Raw genomic sequence first — 14,855 nt, 5'->3', positions numbered from 1 at the left:
CAATTGGCCATGGCAGGTGTACCCACAGCTGCCTCCAGACCCCAAGGGGAGACACCAGCCCCCATGAGTCTCTTCCTTTAGGGACAGCATGAAGCTTCATTTGCCCATGAATTATGAAATGCTTGCTGCTGTCTCCTTTTGAAGCTCCAGATCTACCTTCTATGAAAAGAGGCTATTCCTCATGTATACAGTGGATTAAACCTTTCCATTTATTCATTTAGTTTTTCATTGTTTCACTTCTTCAGTAACATGCGTGGAGTATGTATTCTGCACCTGACACCGTGCTAGGGGCCGGGTGCATTTCTTCCTCGTATCATGTGCTTCCCATTCATTAGCTTCTTGACACTCTCATTGATTCTATCTCCTTAGAGTTATTTTTCCACCTGACGCTTTCTGCAAAAATTTTGGCCACTACATCTAAGAACCCTATCCTTTTTAGTCAGCAAGAATTCAGGAGACGGTCTGCCAGACCCTTTTCTCTCTAGCAAAAAAGTTTGTGTTTATATCATACACAATCCACAGGAAGACAAATCTGCGTGTGGTTTGCAAGTCCCTAAAACAGCTCAGTCCTCAAGACATCCTACTCCTCGGTTGTGGATTGGGCTGAACCATCACTTTTAGTGGATTCCTTCTGGATCCTTGCCCTTTAAATTGCTGTGATATTGGGACTATTCGCCATACTTGTTCATCAGGTCACTTCCGGTCTTAGGGAGTTACGGGAAACTTCTATACAGAGGCAGCTGTATATCTGCCTCACACCTAAGCACAGCTCCTCAGCTAGACAATTGATATGCGATATTCGCATTGTACAACTCGTTATTTACTTAAAAAATATCCCTCTGTCTGCTGAAGGCAATCTTGCCAAGTATTCCTCTCAGTTCACTGAGCTTCTTTTTTTGTTTTTTGTTTTTTTTTAATGACGTTGACATTTTTTTTTTTTTTTTTTTGGTGAGGAGAGATTGGCCCTGAGCTAACATCTGTTGCCAATCTTCCTCATTTTTTTTTTTTCTCCCCAAAGCCCCAGTACACACTTATAAGTCCTTCTAGTTCCTCCATGTGGGATGCTGCCGCAGCACAGCTTGATGAGCCGTGCTGGGTCCACACTTGAACCAGCAAACCCTGGGCCACCAAAGCAGAGCACAAGAACTTAACCACTTGGCCATGGGGCTGGCCCTTCACTCAGCTTCTTTTTTGAGGACTGTATCTGCCTGTTCTCAACGGCTTCTGACTCCAGGATTATTAAACTTCTTTAATTGCCAGAATTGATTAAAAACCTCCTTATCAAAATAGCCTAACAATCTTTGATGGGAGAAACTTGAATTGATACAGTCACTTAGCTCCTGTCTACCTGGTCCTGAGTTTTGTTCCACATGTTCACATTTTATGTTTTGCAGAAGTGTTGAGGTTGGAGGATGAGTTGGGCTGTTGGCTTTTATGGATGCCAGAGTTAATTTAATTCCACAATGGAACTCCAGGAATTCTGCCCCTATGGGTAGAAAGTGTTCCAGCAGTGGGTCCACAGAGACCCAACCTCAACAACAAGGAATTTCACGGCTCAAAGACATAAAACTGAGCAGCAAGAATACCAGAGGGCCCCTTTGTCTATTTTATAAAACATCTGATTTATCCCAAACATACAGCCCTTGTGAGGGAAGACACAGTTATTAAAGGCATTGGCCGAGTTTTGACCTGTTTCAGTCTAACCTTCAGTGTGCTCATAAAATTGGACTCTGCTCTGACATCAAAGAATTCTGCTTCCTTCAAAGAGAATGCCCAGTGCTCCTGCTCCACTTTCAGGGCAGCCTTCTGATCGAGACTCCCAGATCTAGACTATAAACAGTGCTGTTGGTTCTCGCCCGAAGTTTCTACATGTGGAAAGAAGTGACTTCTGAAAGGCAAGTTGAAAACATCAACCCAGGGTCTCTGGAAAGAACCTGTCTCTCAAGCCCTCAGTGGGAGGTGGGGGGGGGGGGGGGCGGAATGGAGACGTGAACGAGAGGACGGAGAATTACGTGCAGGACGCAGGAGCTAAAAGCAAAGACTGATGGGGGAGGGAGGGAAGGAGAGAGGCATCCAGCTTGTGAAAAAGAAAGATGGAAAACCTTAATGAGAAGAGGAGAGAGAAGCAGCTGGAAGCTGTGACAGAGCAAGAAAATAGGGAGGAAAAAAGGAATACTAAACAATAAAAAGGAGCAGAAACTGCCTTTATTGGTGTCCCCTGAAGTACGAATCTTTGCTGTAAGCAATGTGCAGTTGGCAGGTACAAGCTGATTCTGGGGACTGCCACTATTTATTTATTTACTGCTTACTTATATTCTTTTGAAAATCTGAATTTCGAAATTCTCTTCTCAGTGTGGGCATAAGTGGCTAAACTTTGCCCTGAGATTCATAAAACAAGGTAGAGGCATTCAGTTTTCGGATTCATTTTGGTGGCCTTGAAAGCTCCTAATTCAACGCCTTGAAAGTGCTAGGTGTCTACTCATTAACTGTGTTCTGAATAATTGAGGTAGGAAAGTGATGTCAATGTCATTCCTAATGGTGATGAAAATGAAAACACCCTTGCACGCCTGCAATAATATAGCCTAGTTTAATGTTCGTTGTTGGTGTTTCTCATAAATATTGATTGTCTTGGGCACAATAGACCCACATCTTAAACTAGTTTTTGGTTTTGAGAATAATTATCTTTGGACCTATGCATATAACTGAACGTAATTTCAATAGTTGCTATTGAACCTGGGTCCCTGTTGAGCCCAAATGAACAGTGGACATATTCTTTCTCTGGACAGCCCACCATGAGAGTTGAATTTGAGTTGAGTTTCTGCTACTTGCAGAAAAAAGCATCTTCACTGGTCTTATGGATTGAACTGTGTCCCCTCCAAATTTCTGTATTGAAGCCCTAACCCACAATGTGGCTATATTTGAATATTGGACCTTTAAGGAGGTAATTAATATTCAGTGAGGTCATACAGGTAGTTCTTTGATCCAGTAGGACTGGCGGCCCTATAAGAAGAGATAGAGACCCCAGCGATGTGCACACACAGAGGAAAGCCCACATGAGGACACAGCTGAAAGGTGGCTGTCTACAAGCAAAGAAGAGAGGCCTCATGAGAAACCAACCCTGCCAGCACCTTGATCTTGGACTTCCAACCCCCAGAACTGGGAGAAAATCAATTTCTGTTTAAGCCACCTAGTCTGTGTTATTTTCTGGTGGCAGCCTTAGCAGATGTTTATGATTTTTCTGCCTCCATTGGGGCCATGAAGGCTTTAACTGAATCTTAAGCCAAGACACTAGAGGTTCAGCCTATTAATAAATTAAAAAATACAACACAGGGGAGAAAGCAGAGCCTGACCCCTGGCTAAAGCGCTGGCATCCTGTAGGTGCTCAATAACTGCTTATGGATCAAATGGAGAAGAAGCCAGTAGGAATGACTAGTGATCCTGGAGCTTCTGAAGAAGCTACCACATGCCTTGACGCAAAGAATAATGAAGAGATTCAGAGGGTCCAGCTGGGAAAAGAACCATTGAGGTCAAGACTAAAGAGGTGACAACAAGGAGGGATCTGAAGTAGGGAGTGGGCCCCTAAGTGAGGAGCAAAGGTGTCTCAGAAATAATGACAGGAGTTGGCAGGAAGTTTCAGAGATTTTTTGCTATGAGTGGATGAGCTGGTTAGGGCCTAGAAAAAAAAGAAAGGGGCTTGGGGACAAAGAATTCCAGTGGCTGGTCTACGGGGTGGAGGGGGGTTGTCCAGAGTAAAAAATCATCATCATTATGAAACTACAGACTTGTTGTGAGGGTAGTTGAGTGTGGCCTGGGGAAACAAGGGTTCCACCTACCTCAGCCAGCACAGAAGCTTCAACTTTGTCTATACAAGAACTAAAAATTACCATGCTATGTCCCTCTATGTGGCCTCCTATTTTCCCATGCGCATCTTTGGTGGTGATGCTAATAGACAGCAAGGGGGTCAGCAGAAGGCAGCAAGTGAAACATGAAGCCTGGGCAATCCAGAGTGGGCAAAACACTGGTGAAAACACTGTATTCTATGGCATCACAGCTGCTCTGCTCCTGGATCCCAGGAGGGAAAAACATTAGCATCCTACAGAGGCTTTAGTTACCAGGGGCTGTTTTCTTTCCTCGCTCTTTCTCTGGACCACTCTAAGTTATTCCATGTATGATGCCAGCCCAAGATTTCACACTTCATCTCTTACATAAAATACAACTTGTCTTTATTCTATGAAGAGTTCTCCACAACGCTTTCCTGTTCTGCTCAAATTTTCCCATTTTTTCTGTTTCAGAATCCTTCTAATTACCCCAGCCATTGTGTGTGACTGCCCCTAATGCCACATGCAGCCCTCAGGGACAGCCTGTGTTGCTCAGCTACTCTGAGAAGTTTCTGGGTAGAAGGCTGTCCAGTTGCTTCCTTCACACCAGGAGATATTCCATCTCTGAAGACATTTTTCTCCCAACACCAACTCTCTCGCCTGGCTTTTCAAACACTGGCTGCAGCAGCATAGAGATGTCATGAGCCTCATCTCATGGTCTTCCAGGTCGGCTTTTGACGGACTTTGCCTTTGACCCATTATCTGTAGAAACCTCGCGTGCCCTTGTCATTGCCACTCCATGGCTGAAAGCAATGTCTTGATATTCCAGAATATTTTGCGATTCCTACGACTCAACACAGATTAGAGTGTCTAATTCTAGCATCATGAGGAAGGATGAAAGAACATAATTTCCTAAAGAAAAATGGCTTTGTAAGAAATAAAAGCCTCTTAACACAAGAAGCACAGTCTTAAAATGGAGAAAGAGAGGTTGAGAAGGTTTTCTGAAACCACAGAATTTGCCGTAGTTTTTTTAAGATCTGAAAGAATAGCTTTAAAGAAAAATAAATGTTGGCACACTAGGGGGAAGGCTTTATGTATATAGCAGTTTTAAAATATGCATTTGTTCATACACGCAAGTATGAAACCTCTTGGGTTCCTCTTTCCACAATTGCTTTCTATTTCACTCTAACTCAACAGCTGTAAATGACTTTGGTAAATCATGCTAGTACATTTCCATTAACATGAGCAAAATTTATGTCAGATGCAGTGACAACAACTGTCAGCCTTGAAAGACCCTAATCTTCTCTTGCACAGAGAACACACATCTGTGTCACAACTACATTTTCTCATACCTCTCAGTACCGTTTGTCTGTCTCGTTTCCATTTTGCTCTCCTCTGGACTCTGAATGCTCCTTGCTCATCAATCAGCTTTGGTGTCAACGAGGTGTATTCTGAGTTGGTACAGGCTTCCCCCTATTATTTCTTCCTCTGGCACAGCTGCTTGTTTATGCCAGTGAATAAGGGTTTCCTTGCAGAGCAGCTACATTTGTGTGCTGCAAAGAGGGAAGATAAATTGGTTTCGAAACTGCACCTGTGTAACTTCAGGGTAATGTCTGTTATCCCATAAACATATTTTTTTCTATTGAAACAAATACAAGGGCTTATGATTCCCACCCATCATGAATCGTTACCTCAGGTTTAGTTTTCCTAGAAAGTCACGTGATGTGGAGAGTTCTCACGCTCACAACCTCTTCTATAGACAGACAAACCCATTTCTACCCTTCATCCAGCTGAGAACTCAACTGGGGCTTCTCTCACTATTTGTGGTGAGGGCATTTTATTTCCAATATATCATAGACTGATACTTTTAAAAAATACAAAATCAGGCACTTGGATGCTGTGGCAATGTCAAATTGCAAATAAAAGTTTTTAAGTGCTTGTTCTTATTTCTAGACTTATTGCAGATGGACGACAGTTAGTTCATGGACCAACTCAGATCTGTGGACCACACTGTGGGAGCATTCAGTCTTGGCCATGTGATGCAGGATGTACTCTCCTTTGTTTGCAGGACAGTTCTGGACCTATGAGGAAAGAAATAATTTAACTTTGCTTTTAAAAGAACAGGTGCTTAAAGTATCTGTCTATGTTGGCACCGTGAGTCTCTGTGATTAAAGCATCACGATGAACGGTGTTCCAGTGGGAAAGAGAAGACAAAGTAACATGAAAGAGCAAATAAATTCATTCAATGGCTACTCAAAGTTGGAAAAGGGACTCACAACCAAAAATACAAATGAGTTAGAAAAAGTGGAAAAAATCATTTAAAAAAGTTGATTCATTCACACTTCAGCAAATATTTGAGCACCTACTCTATGTCAGTCTGAGTGCTAGACATACAACAGTGAGTGAAACAGACAAAGGTGCTGATCTCAGGAAGCTTACATAGAAAGCCCACAGACGGAATACTAGAAGGTCAGAAAAAAAAGGGAGATAAAGATTTAAAAGCCTGCCTTTTCTCCAGAAAAGTCTTCTATATGGCTATCTACCAGAGTGGAAGAACTCATCGCACTAAAAAATGAAAGTATTGCTTGATGAAGGAGATCAAGAAAGTGTATAAAACTGAGCTTGTCAGTTACAAATCAGTATTAATTAGGAAAAAAGAATTTAAGGAGACTTTTCACTACAAGAGACCTAAAAGCGAATAGTAAAAGTTTCTGCATAAAAGGGAGGAAATCAATCACAGAACCAGAGGCGCCGCTTAATAACAATGTAACAAAAGATGACCTGGGACCAAAGAGAAGCATAGCGAGGTCTGATGAGGCCTTGGTTAGTTTTCCATATTAGAGAAATTCACAGTTCCAAATTTTCTTTTGAAGCTAATTGTTTAGAAGTGTTAGAAATAATAGTTAAAAGAGAGAATTCTGTAAACATCTACACTAAAAAAATCTGAAATGAATAACCCTCTCATCTTAACAAAATAGAAGTACAAACCAAATCTGAAGCAAGTAGGAGGAAGGAAATAATAAACATTAGAGCAGAGACAAATGAAAGAGAGAATAGAAAAACAATAGCAAAAATCAATCAAACCAAAAGTTGGTTCTTTGAAAAATCAACAAAATTGACGAACTTTTAGCTCAACCGACCCCCCAAAAAGACTAGAGAATACTGTTAAAATTGTATGCCAACAAATTATATACCTTATATTAAATGGACACATTTATTGAACATAGAAACTACCAAAACTGATTCATAAGGACATAGGAAATCTGAGTAGACTTATATGAAGTAAAGAGATTGAATCAGTAAATGAAAACTCCCAAAAAAGAAAAAGGAAAACCAGGACAAGTTTCCTTCACTGGTGAATTCTACCAAATGTTTGGAGAAGAACTAATACCAATCTTTCTAAAACTCTTCCAAAAAATAGAAGAGGAAGAAATACTTCCTAACTTATTCTATGAGAATGGTATTATCCCAATTCTAAGCCAAAGACATCACAAGAAAAAAATTATAGACCAATATCTTTTATAAATGCAAAAATCTCAAAAAAATACTAGCAAACTGAATCCAGCAGCATATTAATAGTACTAAAAATATTTAAAAATAAGATATTTAATGTTTTAATACTTGATATATAAAAATAAAAATATTTTAAAATATTAAAATTATACACCATAACCAAGTGAGATTTATCCTAGGAATGCAAGGTTGGTTCAACATATAAAAATCAACCAATGGAATATACTATATTAATACACTAAAGTGGGAAAAAACCATGATGAACACAGAGAAAACATTGAATAAAATCCAACTCTTTTACCACAAAAACACTTAGAAAACTAGGACTATAAGGGAACTTCCTCAACCTGATAAATGGCATCTGTGGGAAACCTACCACTTACATCATACTTAATGGTGAAACATTGAAAGCTTTCTCCCCGAGGTCAGGAACAAGGCAAGGCTGTCCACTCTTGCCCCTTCTAGTCAACATTGTAAGAGAAGTTCTAGTCAGGGCAATTAGGTAAGATAAAGAAAGAAAAGCCATCCACATTGGAAAGGAAAAATAAAACTACCTCTATTTGCATAAACGATCTCATATGTAGAAAACCCTAAAGAGTCCACAAAAATACTATGAAAGCTAATGAATGAGTTCTCCAAGGCTGCAGGATATAAGGTAAATGTGTAAAAATCAATTGTATTTCTTTACCAGTAATGAATAAACCCAATATGAAATTAAGAAAACAATCCCATTTACAATAGCATCGAAAATAATAAAATCCTTAGGATTCAATTTAACAGAAGAAGTGCAAGACTGATATACTGAAAATTATAAAACATTGCTGAAAGAAATTAAAAAAGAACTAAATTAGTGGAAAGAAATCTTGTATTCTTTCTTGGACAACATTGTTAAGATGGCAACACTCCCAAATCGATTTACAAATTCTATGCAATCCCTATACAAATTTCAACTGCCTTTTTTTAAGAAATGTAAGGGGCTGGCTCCGTGGCCGAGTGGTTAAGTTCGTGCGCTCTGCTTTGGCAGTCCAGGATTTCGCTGGTTTGGATCCTGAGCGTGGGCATGGCACTGCTTGTCAGGCTACAGTGAGGTGGCGTCCCACATGCCACAACTAGAAGGACCCACAACTAAAAATATACAACTGTGTACTGGGCAGATTTGGGGAGAAAAAGCAGAAAAAAAAAAAGATTGGCAACAGTAGTTAGCTCAGGTGCCAATCTTCAAAAAAAAAAAAAAAAAGAAATGTAAGAGCTGGTTCTAAAATTTAAATGAAAATACAATTGAGCAAGAATAGTCACAATCTTGAAAGAGAAAAATAAAGTTAGAGGACTCACACTTCCCAATTTCAAAAACATACTACAAAGCTACAATAATCAAAATGACATGGTACTGGCACAGAATAGATCTATAGATCAATGGAATAGTACTGAGAGTCCAGAAATAAAGCCATCCATCTATGGAATACTGTTTTTTGACAAGGGTGTCAAGAGCATTCAACGGAGGAAGAATAGTCTTTTTAAACAAATGATGCTGGGACAACTGGATAACCACATACAAAAGGATACATTTTGACCCCTATCTCTCACTGTGTATAAAAATCAACTCAACGTGGATCAAAAGTCTAAATATAAGAACTAAAACCATAAAGCTCTTGTTAAGAAATATAGGTGTAAATCTTTGTTACCTTGGATTAGGAAATTTTTTCTTAAATGTGACATTAAAAACACAAGCAATGAAAGAAAAAATAGATAAATTGGACTTCATAAAAATTAAAACTTTTGTATATCAAAGGGTACTATCAAGAGAGGGAAAAGACAGTACACAGAATGGGAGAAAATATGTACAAATCATATGTCTGATGAGGGCCTAGCATCCAGACTATATAAAATACTCTTACGACCAAAACCAAAAAGACAAACAACCCGATTCAAAGACTGCCAAAGAACTTGAATAGGTGGAAAAGTGGAAACAACCCAAAGTGGAAACAACGCAAACATCCTTCAGCTGATGACTGGGTAAACACGTATCCATACAATGAGTATTACTCAGCCATGAAAAGGAGTGAGGTACTGACGGTGCTACACCGCAGATGAACCTGGAAAACATGCCGAATGAAAGAAGGCAGAACAAAAGGCCACATGTTGTGTGACTCCTTTGATGTCCAGAACAGGCGAACCATAGAGACAGAGAGTAGATTCGTGGTCACCGGGGGTGAGGAAGGGAGGAATTCAGAGGTATGAAGCTTCTTTTTGGGGTGATGGTAATGTTCTGGAATTAGATAGCAGTGATATTTTCACAAGATTGTAGTTATACTAAAACCCACTAAATTGTATATCTTAAAATGGTTAAAATGATGAGTTTCATGTTACGTGAATTTTCTCTCCGTAATTTTTCTTTTAAAGTCACGCAAAGCCTTCAAGGGTTGTAAACAAATTTGAATATTTAGGTCGTCTGGCTGCAGCTGGAGAATGGATCGGCAAGAGTGGCTACGCAGAGACCAGGTAACCGGCACTCTGAGCGGACCAGGAGAGGGTCATGGCCACGAGCAGGTCCCACAGCCACTCGGCGCAGCAGGCACAGTGCCCAGGGCCCACAGCAATTTTAGTGGCCCGTGAAAGTGTTTAATCTTAGTTTCTCTTAAAATTAGAATTAAAAAATGAGTGTAATAATGGTGAATGTAGAATAATAAATCCAGCTTGAATTATATTTGTCGTTATACCAACAAAGTCATAAAATGTAATTTTTAATATTTTTTTATGGCCGAAGGGGCCCACGAAGACAAGGGCCCAAGGCCCACAGAAGTCATAATGTGGCTTTGGCCATGAGAGCAGAGATAAAGTAACCTAGATGAACTCATGAGATGTTTAGAAGATAAAAACTGACGGCGTTGGTAATTGGCTATGGTGGTTGGATATGAGACCACACAGCTGGGTGATTGGTGGTGTCGACTGCTGAGATGGGAAGCAGTGGGAGAAGACTGAATCTGGGGGAATGCCGATAAGCTCAGTTTTGAACCTGTTTCCTCTGAGGTTCCCGTGGGACCTGAAGAATACAAACAGGCGGTGTGCGTGTAAACCGTGCCGTGGTCAGACCAGCAGAGTTTCATTTCTTTGGTGTCTGCAGCTGGGGCAGGAAAATTGCCTCATCCAACAGAAGCTTCTTTTGAAATGGTGTTCATGACGCTGGAATTTTACCTATCCGCTTGTTATGATAGTAGTTTAAGGTCTGGGAACTGTTTAGAGAGATTTGAAGAAGCGTTGTTCTTTTGCTAAAATGTGTAAACTCCATCAGCACTGATTATGTTTAACAAGATGCAGAAAACCCATGTTGATTTCAAAATTAAAAGAGATAGGAAAGAGAAACAAAAACAGTTATCCACCCAGCTCTGCTTTGCCCATTTTAGGCAGATAATACCAAGAATGCTGAAGCATAAACAACAAATTATATTAAATAAGCTGTGCTATGAACATCTCCATTGGAAATAGAAAATGGAACTCCGACAGCTACCAAATGTCAATGATCAGATCAGAAGGAAGTGAATGTCTTTTTGAAGCCCTCCAAAAGAATTTATGACTGAAGTGTTAAAAAAATAGGAAGATAATATGCATTTGATGGTGACCTGAGAGACACCTTAAATATCTTTTGACAGCATCTTCAGTTCAGATTTCACAGAAACCTTTGTTTCTTCACTTAAATCTGATAACGTGAAGCATTCTGTACATTAAAGAGAAACTAATATCTTTTGCTCATATAAAAAATGCTCATATAAAAAAAAAGAAATGGCATCCAATTTAGTCTTTTTGCAATAAAATAAAACCTGACCTACACATCATACTAAAAGAGCAGTGGGACCAGATCAGATGATCTACGTCTGAGAAATGCACAAGTAATCATTTTGATAATTTCTTCTTCCTGAAACATCAGCGGAAGTGGGTCTTTTGTAAAATTAACTCTACGCTAAGAATCTTTTATCTTTAAATTTCTTCCTGACAATCATTAATTATCAAGATCAACCAGAGCCATAAAATCTATATACATTGAGCTCTAACCATCTCTTTTCTTCCTTTTGACTCTGATGCCTGGGGTAACGGTCAGGCCAAAAACAATTAAGCAGAATGTAGGTCAGTTCACCAGGTGATAAATTTACCCATTCCTTTGGGTCCTCGCTCTGAAGTTTCTGAGGCTAACACTATGGCAGGTGCTATATTGAGCAGAGATGAAAGAAAAGGATCTTCAAAGAATATGACTGCACAATGCACACGTTTATAGAGCACGTGACAGAAGGGCCTGCAGGAAGGAGTTCTTAGATTCAAGAGAAGCATGCCATCCTAGAAGCAGCCAGGAAACTAGGAGGCTACATCTGACAACACATTTCTTTCAAAAAGAAGGAGGAGAAGATAGAGAAAGACGAACTCTGTATGACTCCACTCATAGGTGGAAGTTAAACATATGGACAAAGAGAACTGATCGGTGGTTACCAGGGGAAAGGGGGTGTGGGGGGAGGGCACTAAGGGTGAAGTGGTGCACCTACAACACGACTAATAATAATGTACAACTGTAATTTCACAAGGTTGTAAACTATTATACTCTCAATAGAAAGTTTAAAGAAAAAGAAGCAAATTATGAATGCAAAGCAAAAAAAAAAAAAAAAAAAGAAGGAGGAGAAAATGTGAAGCAGAAGAAATTGGCTGGAAGGGCTCAACTGTTTTGTGGAGAGGACTGGACCAGGAGTCAAGGGCTGGCTTCCAGGTCCTGTTAGGTCACTAATCAGCTGTGTGTTCCACTACTGGGTATTTTTCCAAAGAACGTGAAATCAACAATTCAAAGGGATTTATGCACCTCTATGCTCATCGCAGCATTATCCGCAATAGCCAAGAAGTCGAAGCAACCCAAGTGCCCATCAACGGATGAATGGATAAAGAAGATGTGATACATATATATAGAATGGAATACTACTCAGCCATAAAAAAGATGAAATTGAGCTATTTGTGACAACATGGAGGGACCTTAAGGGTATTATGCTAAGCAAAATAGGTCAGACAGAGAAAGCCAAATACTGTATGATTTCACTCATATGTGGAAGATAAACAAACATGCAGATAAGGAGAACAGATTAGTGGTTACCAGGGGAGAAGGGAGTTGGGGGAGGGTGAAAGGGATAAAGGAGCACGTATGTACAATGATGGATAAAATCTAGACTATTGGTAGTGAACACGTTACAGTCTATACAGAAACTGACATATAATAATGTACACCCAAAATTTACACAATATTGTAAGCCAATATGACCTCAATAAAATAAAAAACCCCCAAACAGCTGTGTGTATATGTCAAGCATTTTGCTTCTGTGGGGCTCAGTTTCCCCTTCTGCAAATGAGGGCGTTGGTTGATCTTTCAAGTCCACCTTATGGGTGTCCATGAATGTCTTGATGACCTAAGAATCTGCTGTTAATTAATCTGCCCCTTTCTATTAAGTGTTTGTTTTTTCAGATCGTCATCTTGTCTTCCTCCCTAGTGCGGCTGGCAGGATGGTGCCTCCTCCCCCCAACATGTCCACATCCTAGTCCCTGGCACCTGTGAATGTGTTCCTTTACGTGGCAAAAGGACTGTGCAGATACAATCAAGTTAAGGATCTCAACATGAGGAGATTAGCCCGGACTATCCCGGTGGGCCCAATGTAATCCCAAGGGTCCTTATAAGAGGGAGGCATGAGTGTCAGGGTTAGAGAGAGCGAGATTCAAAGATGCTATGCTGGTGGCTTTGAAGATGGAGGAAGGGGCTGTCAACCAAGGAATGCAGGTGGCTTCTATAAGCTAGAAAAGGCACGAAAACGGATTTGGCCCTAAAGCCTCCTGAAGGAAGCTCTGTTGACCCATTTTAGAGTGCCGATCTACAGAGCTATAAAATAATAAATTTATGATGTTTTAAGCCACTGAGTTTGTGGTAATTCATTATAGCAGCCATAGAAAACGGATAGACCTAGACACTAAGAGCTTCAGCTCGTGCGTCCTCCCTCTGCTGATGTGGTTAAGTAGCACAAGGGCCGCTCGGCCGGTTAGACTCCATCAATTCCTAAGGAAAGAGTTTTCATGTACAAGAGAGAGATGGGAAACCACCGCAGAGGATGAGCATCGCGCAGTGGAGGAAAGCGAACATTTCAGGCAGCACTCAGCCACAGAAGACATCTTTCTGTTCCAGAAAGCCATGGAAGGCTATAAACATCCCTTCTCCACAGAAGAAATAGACCTTCGGTGGGGCATTTGCGTTTGAGGCTGTCCCAGTGGAGGCGGTACCATCTTCAGATGAACCCTTGCTTGGATTTGTACGGTATCAATTAGATCAGAGAGAGCAAGAGCAACAGCAATGCAAATGCAAACTTGGTGTGGCTGCAGCAGGAAATTTACTTTAAGGGAAGAATTTCAGAAACTGTAGGCAGAGACAGACTCAGTCTGTCAGACAGACAGGCAAAGTCTCTGATAATTACCTGTTGATTGACAACACTCTTAGGTAATAGAAAAGAAGGTTGGGGTGTGTCTGTGTTCATCCGAGTAGATTTGAGACACCCAGAGCAGAGGCCCAAGGAGGAAGTCTAGCCAAGGTGCTCTTGAGGCCCACGTGACATAACGCATTAAGTGATTAAACAGTCATTTCCATCATCTATGGCTGTCAATGGGACACGTAACGGTGCTACATGGGAATTGCCATGGCTATGGCATTCTCAGACCGTCCCAACAGAGAATCCTTACAGCTCCAGGTTTCACAAGGAAGCCCCCACACCCACCATGCCCTGCATTGCCACAATATTCTGCAGAACATACTCCAGAGGAAGAAGGGCCAACCCAGGGAGCTCAGATTGCCCAGACAAGGAGCTGTCAGATGCTGAAGGTGACACTTGGCAATGTGTATTGGAAGGAAGCAAAGATTCCTGTTGAAATCAATAGATACTGAGTCAATGTTTCAAAGCGCGTAGTAAAAGGGCTTAAGCAAAGATTTCTGTTTGTTAGTAGGAGACTTGATTAAGGAGACATTCCAGAGCAGACTGTGTTACACGAGACAAGGATTGTGTGCGACACTTTGCATTATTCACATAGTCAGTCTAGTCATCTCTGAGAGGACCGGAAAAAGAACATCAGAATCTACTCCAAATTGCCTAGATTCCATTGTTTTTAAATATACACAGTAAATTTCATCACTTGCTTCTTTGTTAACTGAGCCCTTTCTTTGGCTTCATGAGGGCTGAGTACTCCTTCTGGTATTAATAAATATAGGCAGCTCAATTGTGGATGCTGCTGAGCCTCGGATTCAGTCTCTTATGCTCCAAGGGTGGGAGTATGTAGGCAGGATTCTCTGGGAGACAATAGCACAAGGTGATGAAGCGCAAAACCTTGGGACCCAGGGAACTTGGATATGTACATCGTTTCTGCTGCTTCATAGCTCTGTAATGCTAGGCAGTTACCCTGCCTCTCCAGCTTCATTTCCTCATTCTTAAAATGGAGGTTAAAACAGGACCTCCCTCTAGGATGCTT

Source organism: Equus quagga, chromosome 15 (genome assembly GCF_021613505.1).
Source record: "Equus quagga isolate Etosha38 chromosome 15, UCLA_HA_Equagga_1.0, whole genome shotgun sequence".
NCBI classification, from domain to species: Eukaryota; Metazoa; Chordata; class Mammalia; order Perissodactyla; family Equidae; genus Equus; species Equus quagga.
Note: the sequence above shows the minus strand (reverse complement) of the source record.